Below are 13,421 nucleotides of genomic sequence, written 5' to 3' on the forward strand. Positions count from 1 at the left end.
TGTCCCACGTATGCCTTTTTGTGTTAGTGATCATCAGAATTATTGGTTTTCAGCTAAGATTTCATAAAGAAGAGGTGATTTTTAATGTACCAGATCTAGATTTATGATAATATAGTGGCAATTAACCGTGATTTTAAAGACTTTCTCATGAAATAATTGTTTGCTGCAACTTCTTTCTTTCACCTTTAATGCTTCTTCCTCCCACCTGAAGAGTCAAGAAGTTTGAAGTGCAGGTTGGGACCTTCTTGAAATTTAATACTTGTTTCTTGAACCTGAAGAAGTCGAGACGTTTGAAGTACATATCCGTAATGAAAGCACTTTCACAGTGCTACATGATCTCAAGAATCATTATTAAGTGTAGGCTACTCATTGAATTTTTGGCATTAGTTACATTGCATCATTATCACAGTCTGAAAATATTCATTCATAATATAGATTCTTATTAAAAAGGCTCCACACTATTAAACTTCTTTTCTTGGTGGCCCGATCATTCCACAAAAATCATCAATTTTATATTTTTGGTGGCCCGCAAAGCAAATATGGTGGCCCTAAAAGTAAAACAATAGAAAACACTACAATTAATCAAAACTTTGGTAGCCCCACTGGGCCACCAAGTGTGGGCTTTTACAGAAGCTTGGTGGCTCGACTCTATTTTTTGGTTGCCCCGGGCCACTGATAATGTCGAGCCCTGCTTAATACATGTAGCTCAGATTTTATTCATATAATTTTTTTCTGTGCTAATAGTCATCAAGGAATATTGTTTGAATCTTTTATTACTCTCAAAATATGAAAAGTTCCACACATACACACACAGTGCATTTATCTTCATCATTTTGAAGCAGCACTTTACTCTGGAAGAAGACGACGAAAATAATATCCCTCGCCCACTTTTTTTAAATTTCCTTCTTTATTCTTGCTTCTCTTTTCTGATGGGGCAGATGTTTGGCAATATGAACGTATATATATATAAACTCAACAAGTGTGGTGTAATTGGATTGAAGTTTATAAAGTGCAGGACCAGGTAACACAAAACTTAGTGATTGATTGTATGTCTGATTTCTACGATTGATTGCATTGGACATTGTGTTTGATCAATCACAACAATCACCTCAATGATCAATCGCCAAGCGTTGTGATACAGGGTCCAGAACTTCTTTTGTCCTTTTGTGAGGTGCAAGCCATCCCCTGTCAAGCAGAGCTGCCGCCAATTGTACGTTTTGTGTACGTTTGTGAAGAAATCCAATGTTTGCTTGTTTGATCTTTACTGTATTGAGCCTGGGAGGCACGTTCAGACATGCCACTTAACCTTGAAGATGATGAAGTCTGTTTTCTGGAGTAGGGGATAGAATCCTAACAAATCACTTGTTTTCTTGGTGCATGTACACAGGCCTCTAGACCTTGTTTAAAATTCTTTATAAAAGATTCCAAGGAAAAATATCTTCTTGTTATTGGAATTGTCTATTCTTTTTGGTAAATGGTGAGAATGGATTTTTTTTTTAAAGCCATGAGGCGTTTTTGTCCTTGTATTTTTACGGGGGGGGGGGGGGGGGGGGGGGATTAAGGTAAATGCCAGTTGTGGTAACGATCTCAAATGACTTTACAGAATCCAATATAATGACCACCCAAGTGTCTGTTTATATGAATAAAAATTATGTGCCAAAGGATTCTGGAAGAAATTGTGTAATTGCTGAGAAATAAGCAAAATAAGCGCGGATTCTGGCACTTCCGTCAGGTCTTTATTCCAGCAATATAATATACACTGTCCCATGTGTGCCTATCTGTGTTGGCGATCTTCAGTGTGATTGTTTTTCAGCTTAGATTTGATGATTTCACAAAGTTCAGTTTATGTAACTGTACCAGATCTAGATCGACGATGATATAGTAATACTTAACCTTGGTTTCACAGACTTTCTCACGAAATCAGTGTTTTACTGCAACTACTGTAATTTAGCTTTAACTCGAGTGAAGGGTTTGCACAGCAGACTAGGACAAACCTATAGAACTTCATTTAATTAACTTGCAGGAATTAAAAGCGTGTTTGAATGTGCCTTGTGAACACACCACTTCTTAATAGCACCAGGTGGCAGCCTATGACGACACTGGGACAATAGATGTCATATTTTCACCTTCAATATCTCTATCAATCTTACCAATGTTTATTACCCATTAAACCAGCAATCTTCTGTTTGCTACGTTCACACGTGACTGGTCAAAGTTTATGAGTCTAGTCAAAGTCTGGGAAAACTATTCAATTGGAACGTTGGGCCATCATACATGTATGTAGCCTACATTAGTCTGGTCTGTTAGCGGATTTATGTGGACACGGTGGACAAAAGCATGATTTTTTCTCCAGACCTTTGTTTATGTATAAGAATTAAAAATGGGGTATGCTCCAAAAAATCTGGCTGCAGGAACAGAGAAAAAATGGGTGAAAATGTCAGAATTTATGAGTTTAGATTGGTCTGATATATAGACTAGCGCCAGTGCAAAACTCAATAGCAGTGCATTATTTTACATTGGTTTAGTTCTTGAATTCAGACCCTTTTTGAACAGATGTTGTTTGTCCTCACATCTCAATGCACCAAATATCTGAATGCAGATGCTAAACAAGCCGAAGGGTGGCGGTGGAGGGGGTTGAATGTTGGTGTGTATGTACATATTTTGGTCTTGGGGTAAAGATGTGCAAAACACATTTTTTGTATGTGTTGGAATTGGTGTTGCCATGGTAACAGTGTATTATGGCAAAAATAAGGTAAAAATCTTGCAGTTAGAACTACTTCCTCTGTTTTCATCCGATTCTCATGAAATTTGGCACACACATTGGTATTGAAGTAAAGATGTACAAGGCACTTTTTGTGTGTGTTTCAGAAATTGTGTTGCCATGGTAACAACATATTATATGGCAAGATTTAGGTAAAAACCTTGTAATTTGAACTACTTCATCAGTTTTGAACCAATTCTCATGAAATTTGGCTCACATATTTGCTTGGGGTAAAGATGACTGTGCAAGAACCATTTTTTGTGCATTTGTCAGAGAGTGCATTGCCATGGTAACCACATATGATAGCCAGAAATGCAGGAAAACTCATTGTGGATCAAACTACTTCCCCTGATTTTAGTCAGTGCTCATAAAAGTTGGAAGAAATATTCATCTTGGGGTAAAGATTCATATTAAATTCTAAATGTCTTCACTGCATTAAAATGTTCACGCCAGAGTGTGGGGGTATGAATCACCTTCAGTAATATTTCTAGGTTTTGGGGGGAGGGGCGGGATTGGTCCTTAAAATCTGACATCAAAATAAAGAAGGTTAAAGGCGGTGGCCATTAGGAACATAAAAACGATAAACACTCTTAAAATAAGCATCCCCTCAATGGCATAGGCTGGGGGTACACTGGGTGAATGTGAAACCTTCCGCTGAGGCAGAGGAGTTCCAACACTGGCAAGCAAAAGGAAAATGTGTACCCCTTCTACTTTCAACAGCTGATTTTCCAAACCTTAGTTCCACCTCCCCAAGATGTGCACCCCTCCCCATACCACTTTTAGTTCTACCTCCCCATGCTCAAACCAGTCTACGCCTTTGCCCCTCAGGGGTCTTTGCATTATTAAAGCGAGACATTACTCCTTTTTTTTTTTGGGGGGGGGGTCTTTAGAAAATGACCTCGTAAAAGTAAAAGGATTTTGACTAGGAACTTAACCCCCTCCCCCCCCCAAAAAAAAATATAGGGGGCAGATATATTTTTTGAGCAGAAAAATGCCCCCCCCCCACCTTAAAAGGCAAGAAGAGTCCTTTGCACTTCAGATCATTCATTTGAAGTTTAATGCATTCTGATTTGATAAAAATTGTTTACGTACCCAATTAATCATTGTTTATTTATATTCTCCTACTCAGTCTTTTTAACTTTATCACATCACTCTTGATTTTGAGCTTCACCATACCATCATCTCCTTCTGTTTCCTCTCTCCCTTTTTACTCTCTCTCCAAGTATATATTTTCTGACATATTTTTAAGTGTACCTTTAATCATGCAACTAATTATAGAAATATAAATATATACAAAAATCTCTGCACTTGTTTTAGAAATTCACTTGCAAATCCATGACTCAAAATAAACCATATCAAAAATATACATATGTGTGCAATAGATTTTAGCCTTCTATTTTCTTTCATTTCATTTTTTCAGTATATTTCAGTGACAGCCCCTGCTTTATACATCCTACATGTACATCTCCCATTGTCAAAAAATGAATATTATGTTTCAGTAGCAAAATTGTCGGATGCAAACTCTGACTGTCATAAAAAAAATGCAAATAATTTTCCATTGGAGTAAAGACAAACTTATTCACTGTTCATTGAGCAAAGATTTAATGATGACTTTTATTTCTCTACATATAATCATATTCTAGTCATATCCCTTTCAGATGGTGGTAACTGCAGGAATGGGAAAACTCAGTGATAAACTAAAATTTTCACAGAGGATTTTCGGAAAATAACTAAATCCATTTTTTCAAGCAACAGTTATTCCATTCTGGATGCTGCAACCTTGTTAATATGAATTTGATGCACCTTTACCAAAATATAATATATCATGACAGTCATTTCTTCAATTCTTTATACTAGACATTAAATATTGCTAATAGTATTATTCAGGACAAAGTCTAGCCAAAATAGAGTTTAAAAGATTATGAAAAAAATGAATGTCATGGTATTATATTTCGGTGTAGGTGTAAGCATTCAAAATGGAATAATTGTTGCTAGATAATAATGGATTAAAATAGCAAATAAAAATGTACTTAGAGAAGGAGACAAAGAGGGGGAGAGAGGAAACAAAACAAGAAGGTATGGAAAGATCAAAAGTGCAAAAAGTGATGTAAGATAGTCAGAGTAGGAACTGAAATGAACAAAAACTGAGTAGAAGCAAAAATAAAACATTGATTAATAATTGGGCACCGGGAACGATCTTCTATCAAAGCAGAATGTTTTAGGCTTTAAATTAATACGCTGAAGTGTAAAAGATTTTTCTCCCCCTTTTTTTTTTGGGGGGGGGGTTAAGTTCCTAGTCGTAATAATTTCCTTTTACTCTTTATGTGGCAATTTTCTAAAGCCCCCCCCCAAAAAAAAAAAAAAAAAAAAAAAAAAAATTGAAGGGGTGCTTTTTTTAATAAGAGTGTTTAAGTTCCTAACGGTCATGGCCTTTAACCTTCTATATCTTTATGTTGTCAGTTTTTAATTACCTCCTCCGCCCCCCCCAAAAAAAAAGAACCTATATTATTCAAAGTGATTAATACCCTGCGCTATCACATGACATTAAAGGGGAATCCAACCCAAATAAACACTTGTTTTTAGAGGAAAAATCAGACAGGTTTATAGGTCAAAGTTTGAACAATATCGGACAAACCATTAGAAAGTTGTGAATATATAAAAGTTGTAAACATTGGTAATCACTATACCCATGAAGACTTCAAATTGGCGACATATGTGATGTCATAGTGATGTAAGGCAAGGACTACTCTTCCATGTACTGGAATAATTAATTGGCTAAAATGTCTTTTTCAAAAGTTTTACAAATTATATCATTCTTTCATGAGGACATAAAACAATACACTACCAGGTTCATATTACGGCCCCAATGGAATAGGGATTTAGGAGAGAACCAAAAATCCTGATAATTAAGTACAAGGCCTATGGGAAAGTTGTTCTTGCGGCCTCGCCCCTTGTCATAATATACTTACCCAGTTGCCAATTTGAAATCTACATACTAGTAGTCTTAGGGATCTTAATTTTAAAGCAACCATAAATTTTGCTTGTCCGATTTCTTTCAAACTTTCACCATTTATATTTTTCTCCTTTTCCACACAATATTTTATGACCAAGGCTGGATTCCCCTTTAACACTGAATATGAATCTTTACCCCAAGATGAATATTTCTTCCAACATTTATGAGCACTGACTAAAATCAGGGGAAGTAGTTTGATCCACAATGAGTTTTCCTGCATTTCTGGCTATCATATGTGGTTACCATGGCAATGCACTCTCTGACAAATGCACAAAAAAATGGTTCTTGCACAGTCATCTTTACCCCAAGGCAAATGTGTGAGCCAAATTTCATGAGAATTGGTTCAAAACTGATGAAGTAGTTCAAATTACAAGGTTTTTACCTAAATCTTGCCATATAATATGTTGTTACCATGGCAACACAATTTCTGAAACACACACAAAAAGTGCCTTGTACATCTTTACTTCAATACCAATGTGTGTGCCGAATTTCATGTGAATTGATTGAAAACTGATGAAGCAGTTTGAATTGTAAGTTTTTTCCCAATTTTTACCATATAATATGTTGTTACCATGGTAACGAGATTTCTGAAAGACACACAAAAATGTGTCTAAGACATCTTCACCTCAAGACCAATGTGTGTGCCAAATTTCATGAGAATCGGATGAAAACAGAGGAAGGAGTTCTAACTGCAAGATTTTTACCTTATTTTTACCATAATACACTGTTACCATGGCAACACCAATTCCAACGCATACAAAAAATGTGTTTTGCACATCTTTACCCCAAGACCAAAATATGTACATACACACCAACATTCAACCCCCTCCACCGCCACCCTTCGGCTTGTTTAGCATCTGCATTCAGATATTTGGTGCATTGAGATGTGAGGACAAACAACATCTGTTCAAAAAGGGTCTGAATTCAAGAACTAAACCAATGCAAAATAATGCACTGCTATTGAGTTTTGCACTGGCGCTAGTCTATATATCAGACCAATCTAAACTCATAAATTCTGACATTTTCACCCATTTTTTCTCTGTTCCTGCAGCCAGATTTTTTGGAGCATACCCCATTTTTAATTCTTATACATAAACAAAGGTCTGGAGAAAAAATCATGCTTTTGTCCACCGTGTCCACAAGTAGGGTATTTTTGACGCTAACAGACCGGACTACATGTACTGTTCAATACAGAATGCATTTGATTTGGGGAATTGCCTCTACGTCCGATGCCATTTCGTTCAGTGACTATGTCGTCTAATGCTTTTTGGTCCATTATTATAATTTTGTTTAATAGCCAGTTAGTCTTTTAAGAGCCACTTCGTCCAAAAGCCACTTCGTCTGTTAAAGAGCCATTTTTTTCCAATAGCCACTTTGTCTATTAAAAGTTTTGAAATTTAAACTGTCGGAAATAAAATATGTACATGTAGGCCTATAAGACAGAATAATATTTTGTAACATTATATCATGCCATGGCCAGGCCACTTCTCCATCATGGTACCGTTTTACCTCCAGAAATGGGAAAAAATAAGAAAAGTGCAACAAATCAAGGTCTAGTCATCAGGCCTATGATGGATTTGGATAGCTTTAGGCCTGGTGAAAAGATGATGGTGTTGATGATGATGGTGTTGATGATGGTGATGGTGGTGATGGTGATGATGGTGATGGTGATAATGATGATGTAATGATGATGGTGTTGATGATGATGATTAGGATGATGATGGGGTTGTTGATGAGGATGATGATGGTGATGGTGGTGATGATGATGGTGATGGTGGTGATGATTATGAGGGCGGTGGTGATGATGATGGTGATGATGGTAATGGTGATGATGAGAATGATGACGATGGTGATGATAATGACGCTGGTGATTATAGCCTACATGTACATTGTATACTGTGCATGTACAGTACGTGTACGTGTACTGTAAAGCCTTCTGTACCAGAAGTGATGATCTTGATTAATATAGTAAAAATAATAATGATAATAAAAACAAAACAAAAACATAATGAAAATGATAATACATGCATGACAGTGATAAGTATGATAACCATGGTGGTTGGATCAACCCTAGACAATAGATACCATAATGTACATACGTTTCTCACGGAAACAGATTATTTTAAAACATTGTACATTTCGTATGCAGCTACGCGTAGCATTCATGAATGAGCAAAAAATCACAATGTCTATGATGGTTATCGATCGTTAGTTCAGCCAGTCACCCGTACATTTAAAGGAGAATGAAACTCTAAGAGCAAGTTAGCTTTTGTGAAAGCAGAAAAATCAAAGAATAAGATCAACAAAAGTTTGAGTAAAATAGGACTAGCAATAGAAGAGTTATGAGCATTTGAATGTCGAGATCACTAATGCTATGGAGATCCTCCCATCGGCAATGCGACCAAGATCTATGATGTCACAGATGAACAACTCTCCCCTTTTGGACACTGAAAATATACCCCAAAACATCTCTTTTTGCTCATTCTAATCATATGACAAACGATTCATCAATGATATAATGTTGTGAAACCTCTGTACTTGTCCTCTCATAAAGAGAACACCTCACCTTGTGATAGACTCTATAAAAGTGAGAATATAAGTGAAATAAGTACTAAAGTAATGAGGGAGTTGTACATGTGTGACATCACAGATCTTGGTCGCATTCCCAATGTGAGGAACTACATGGCATTAGTGATCTCAATATTCAAATGCTCATAACTTTCTTATTATTCATTCAATCTTCCTCTAAACTTTCAACAATATGTTTCTTTGATATGGATTCAGCTGGTTTCAAGGGTTTCATTCTCCTTTAACTGTATGTTTTACACAATCAGTTCAAAGTGCACATCATCATAGTCACACAATATGCACAATGTTGTATGTAAAAAAGACCTTGATCCTGTTAAACAAAGGTTACCAATTAATAATACGCTTGATTTTCATGACTAATTGTACATTGTAATCAATGCAATCAATCGTAGGAAGATTCTCTACGATGATTGCTATACCTTTGTGTTACGAGCCCGGCCTTAGTAGCGGTTCATTGAGGGGTGGGTGGGGGTGAGTTGACCCCTGACGTCATTTTTGGGGGGATATTGTTTGTGTCAGTTCAGATATCGTGGTTAATACCTCTAACCTATTTTGTATTTTTTGTTTGGTACAAATTCTACAGCATAATTGCTTGTTGAGTGAAAAAAAATATGTGAAATAAAAGAAAGCCCCCTAAAAAGTGATGCTCAATGTACTGTATGAACCATGGATCCAGTTAGGGGCACATCTGGCCTGTGCCCCCCTTTTGAGAGCCATAACAAATATTTGTTTAATATGTTATGAATACGCAAACAAGGACCTTGTTTTTGCTTGTCAAATTCTTCCCGATATATCTAACTCCCCATTATTTAGGAGTGAAGAACTCTTTTGGGAGGCTTTTTATTTTTTGGGGGGTAAAAAATGCCCCCTTCCCCCTTTTGGAAAATCCTTGAACCGCCCCTAGTATGAGTAGTCTTGTTTACTGTACATGTATTCTTGTGTTGAGGGGACTGATTAAATTATCACTGCATGTATTATTGACTCTGTCATGATGTGTCTATATCATGTTCGACTTCTCCTTGTATTCCAAAATTCAATGATGACTCATGCGTGCTTGTAGTACAGAGAACTGCAAAAGGGGTAAAAAAAATCATGCTAGCGATCAAGACAAGGGGTGGGAATATGTGAAGAAAAGCGCCAGATTCCAGTCGTTAACGACCCAAAATTAGGCGTGCAAATTACCCACGCTTTTCACTCAAAATGTTCGACACTGTTGGCGGTGTTTTCCCTGGAGTGAGATTTGTGACGGAATGACCCGATAAGTATGGAAATAGCTTTGCATACAGTCTGTCTGAAAATTTGGTGATCTCAATTTCTCAAGTACATGTATATTGTTGGTGGTTGGTGTTTGGGGAAGACTACAAATACATGAACCACCATATATAATACCAAATCTAGAATTTTGTTTGATACAGTCAGATACATTTTCATTGCTGGGCTGATAAAAAATTTTGAGGGCAGCTTTAATAGAAAAGGCTGTTTTTCAAAAATAAAGCAATGGTGGCAGTCTCAAAGAGGCTGTTCTCACTACGTTCCTAAAACTAGTTTACTGGAAACTAGTTTAGTGGAAACTAGTTTCACGCATAGTGAGAACGGTCAAAGCGGTCTTGGAAGCGATCTTCCAAACCAGTTTGGAAAACCACCTCGCGATGTAGTTTTCAAGATCGCTTTGCCTCGTTAAACTGGTTTTAGCGTAAGTGAGGACACAACCGTTCTTCGGGAAGCGATCTTCGCACATTTTGAGCGCGCTACTCCACACGACAGGTGTAGAATGCCTATGCTGCGGTTTCGAATTTCGCGCGAAACGTGTCACCCCACTGAGAGCGTTTCCATAGCAACAAGAGCACTTTACGTGAAGTGATTTTGAAAACCACTTTCGTGTGATCAAGTGGGAACGCTAGCAAAGCGATCTTCCAAAGTGGTTTCCAGTAAACTAGTTTTAGAAAGCGTAATGAGAACGGCCTCATATTGTCTGAAAACAGTCTCCTGATACCTGTGACAAACTCTTTCAAGGCAAAAGAAGGTTTGCTACCCATGTTATTTATCTAACTTATTCTGAGCTGTCATCGAAATATTCAAATTTTGAGATATGAGGTTTAACTAGCCCAGCCATGTTATACTGATTCATGAAATTTACAGAATTTCATTCATGAAATTTACAGAATTTCATTCATGAAATTTACAGAATTTCACAGAAAAGCCCCTTTTTAAAATTTGGGTGGGGGGGGGGGGTTGAGACATGCAGGGTTAAAGTGAAATCGTCAAAACAATGCATTTCAGTGAAGAAAAATCAACATTAACATTTTGATTTTATTAGTTACACCCTGCTTGGTCATGTAATACGGGAAATATCTACGTTCTGAACGTAGATATTTCACGTATTTCGTAAGTACAAGCAGGGTGTGAGGATTTTTATCTCTTTAAAGTCTATCCTTATATTATTGCAGAATAGGGGAAATTAATAGAATAGAACTAAAAAAATGCAAAAATGCATTCTTTTTACACCACAATGATCATAGTAAAAGAATGCGCACTTTGCTATTGAAATTGATGCGCAGATAGTAGTGTGCAGCGCGATGCTTGAATGCGCACATAAAAATTGGTAAATACAGGTTTGTCTTTAGTACAAACTAATCGACCAATCAGATTACAGAATTCACCCGAAATATGGTCCCATTAGATATAAAGCATCTGATTCTAAACATAGAATTTTCTTTTTAGAAATCAGAAAACTGGGGACAAGCCTGTATGTGATCATGTACAGGTACATGTATTTTCTTCATGACCCAACTTGGATTCATAGAATTTCTGAAAATGAAAACCCTTGAGAATGTGACATTCTTGCACGTAGGAAGCAGGTGATCTGTTCATACTAATTCTTTAATCACAAACGTATCATGTTTAATGACACAAATACTTTGCCCCCACCCCGATAAATTGTTTGAACAAAACTTATTTGTTGTTAAAGAGGAATTAGGGGTATAAATTCTTATTTGACCTTTATAGCCATCAAAGGCCATTCCAGTGATGATTTTGATTTTTAATCATTAATGGAATAATTTTCCTGGTATTTGCATTGCAATTTGCTCCACATTTTTGAAAGACTGCTATGCATAAAGTCTTTTGTATAGCATATTTTTACATAGGACTGACTGTACATTAATAGTTTATAGCTTTTCTCTTATGACCAAAAATGTTTTTCAAATTTGTAAAGCAAAATTATTCCCTGATTAATCTACTTATGTCTTTGAAAATTATTACTTACGTTTACTTTTGACTTCAAATTATTATATGAACTCAACATGAACTAAAAGAGGAATTAGGAAGATAATAATTCATAATTCCAGCTTGAAGTGAGATACATGTTCTTTCAAAGGTCATATCAATAATGAAATGAATTTTCAATCATTAATCCAGTGTGATGATAACAAAAGCTTGTTTTCTCATACAATTCTTTTTATAAATCCCCTTTATGTTGGGGGAAAATCATGGTAAATCATGGTGAACTTCGGGTGCGTTTATGCGCCACTTTTTTACCCTATAATCATGATTAGAAAGACGTTTCTGCAGAATCACATCGGAAATTGGGCGCATAAACATACATTTAATAGCACTATATTAACAGTGATTTGAATCATGATTCTGTGACATCAGTGTATAGAAGATCAAATACCAAGTAGACCCAGAAAAGTGGTTGCCAAAAGGATCCTGATGCATGCTGGGTACCTTATCCCGCTTGCCGTAATTCTGGTAGTGGTAATAGGAGTTCTAAGTGTTAACAGTTCACTGCCCTTTCAAAAGCACAGTAAATATGAAATCAGAGCAAGAGAAAATATTTTGACGAGGAAATTAAGATATTATTGAGCCATGACATATGTAATGTACAAGTACTGAACATCCAAGTAGACCCAGAAAAGTGGTTGCCAAAAGGATCCTGATGCATGCTGGGTACCTGATCTCACTTGCTCTAATTCTGGTAGTGGTAATAGGAATTTTAAGCGTTAACAGTTCACTGCCCTTTCTGTAAAGCACAGTAATATGAAATCAGAGCAAGAGAAAATATTTTGACGAGGAAATTAAGATATTATTGAGCCATGACATATGTAATGTACAAGTACTGAACATCCAAGTAGACCCAGAAAAGTGGTTGCCAAAAGGATCCTGATGCATGCTGGGTACCTGATCTCACTTGCTCTAATTCTGGTAGTGGTAATAGGAATTTTAAGCGTTAACAGTTCACTGCCCTTTCTGTAAAGCACAGTAATATGAAATCAGAGCAAGAGAAAATATTTTGACGAGGAAATTAAGATATTATTGAGCCATGACATACAGTATGTAATGTACAAGTTACATCCTTCCTTTCCCCATGAAGCCCCAAAATGTACTTTACATTATTTATTTTGACAGTAATTCAATTTAGCTCAGTGCCTACGCAAACCCGGAGATTGTGTCTTGCCCCTGTGGGGAGGAACCTATTCAGGAAACGACAATTCAAAACACATGAGGGGTATTAACAGGGGCTTTTTGCCTGGAAAATTGAATGAAAATCTGGTTTTCCCAGTAGAAGCTTTTTATAGAGGACTTCAAAGTTCAGTCAATATATAAATGGAATGTACAACATACAAGTACAGTGTTATGTGCACGCAATCAATGTCTGCTACTTGTTTGTTAGAAATTATGTATTATTATGATATTGTTTCTTTGAAATTAAGATTTGTTTCCTGATTGTTATTTGCAAGTGAAACATCAAACTGAAACTAAAAGGAATGTTTTGGTTGTAATAACTGCCAATTTTGTTGGTGTTTGAATTTTCTTTTTCACTGTTGTTGCTTGTGTGTGTTTAGGCCTATATTTTTTTTTCAGGATTTTTTTTCCTGTATGTAGCCAGGAAAGGAATTATCCAGTTGTATTCTTGAAGAATTGTAGTCAAAATTATTGTAAAAGCCAAAAAGACCCCCACAACAAGTTGATTTGCAAAATTGCCTATAAAAAAGTACCACATAGTCAATACATGAATGCTGACCAGTAATTGATTGATATCAAATGTACATGTAAAAA

The sequence above is a fragment of the Lytechinus pictus genome, chromosome 6 (genome assembly GCF_037042905.1).
Source record: "Lytechinus pictus isolate F3 Inbred chromosome 6, Lp3.0, whole genome shotgun sequence".
Classification (NCBI taxonomy): domain Eukaryota; kingdom Metazoa; phylum Echinodermata; class Echinoidea; order Temnopleuroida; family Toxopneustidae; genus Lytechinus; species Lytechinus pictus.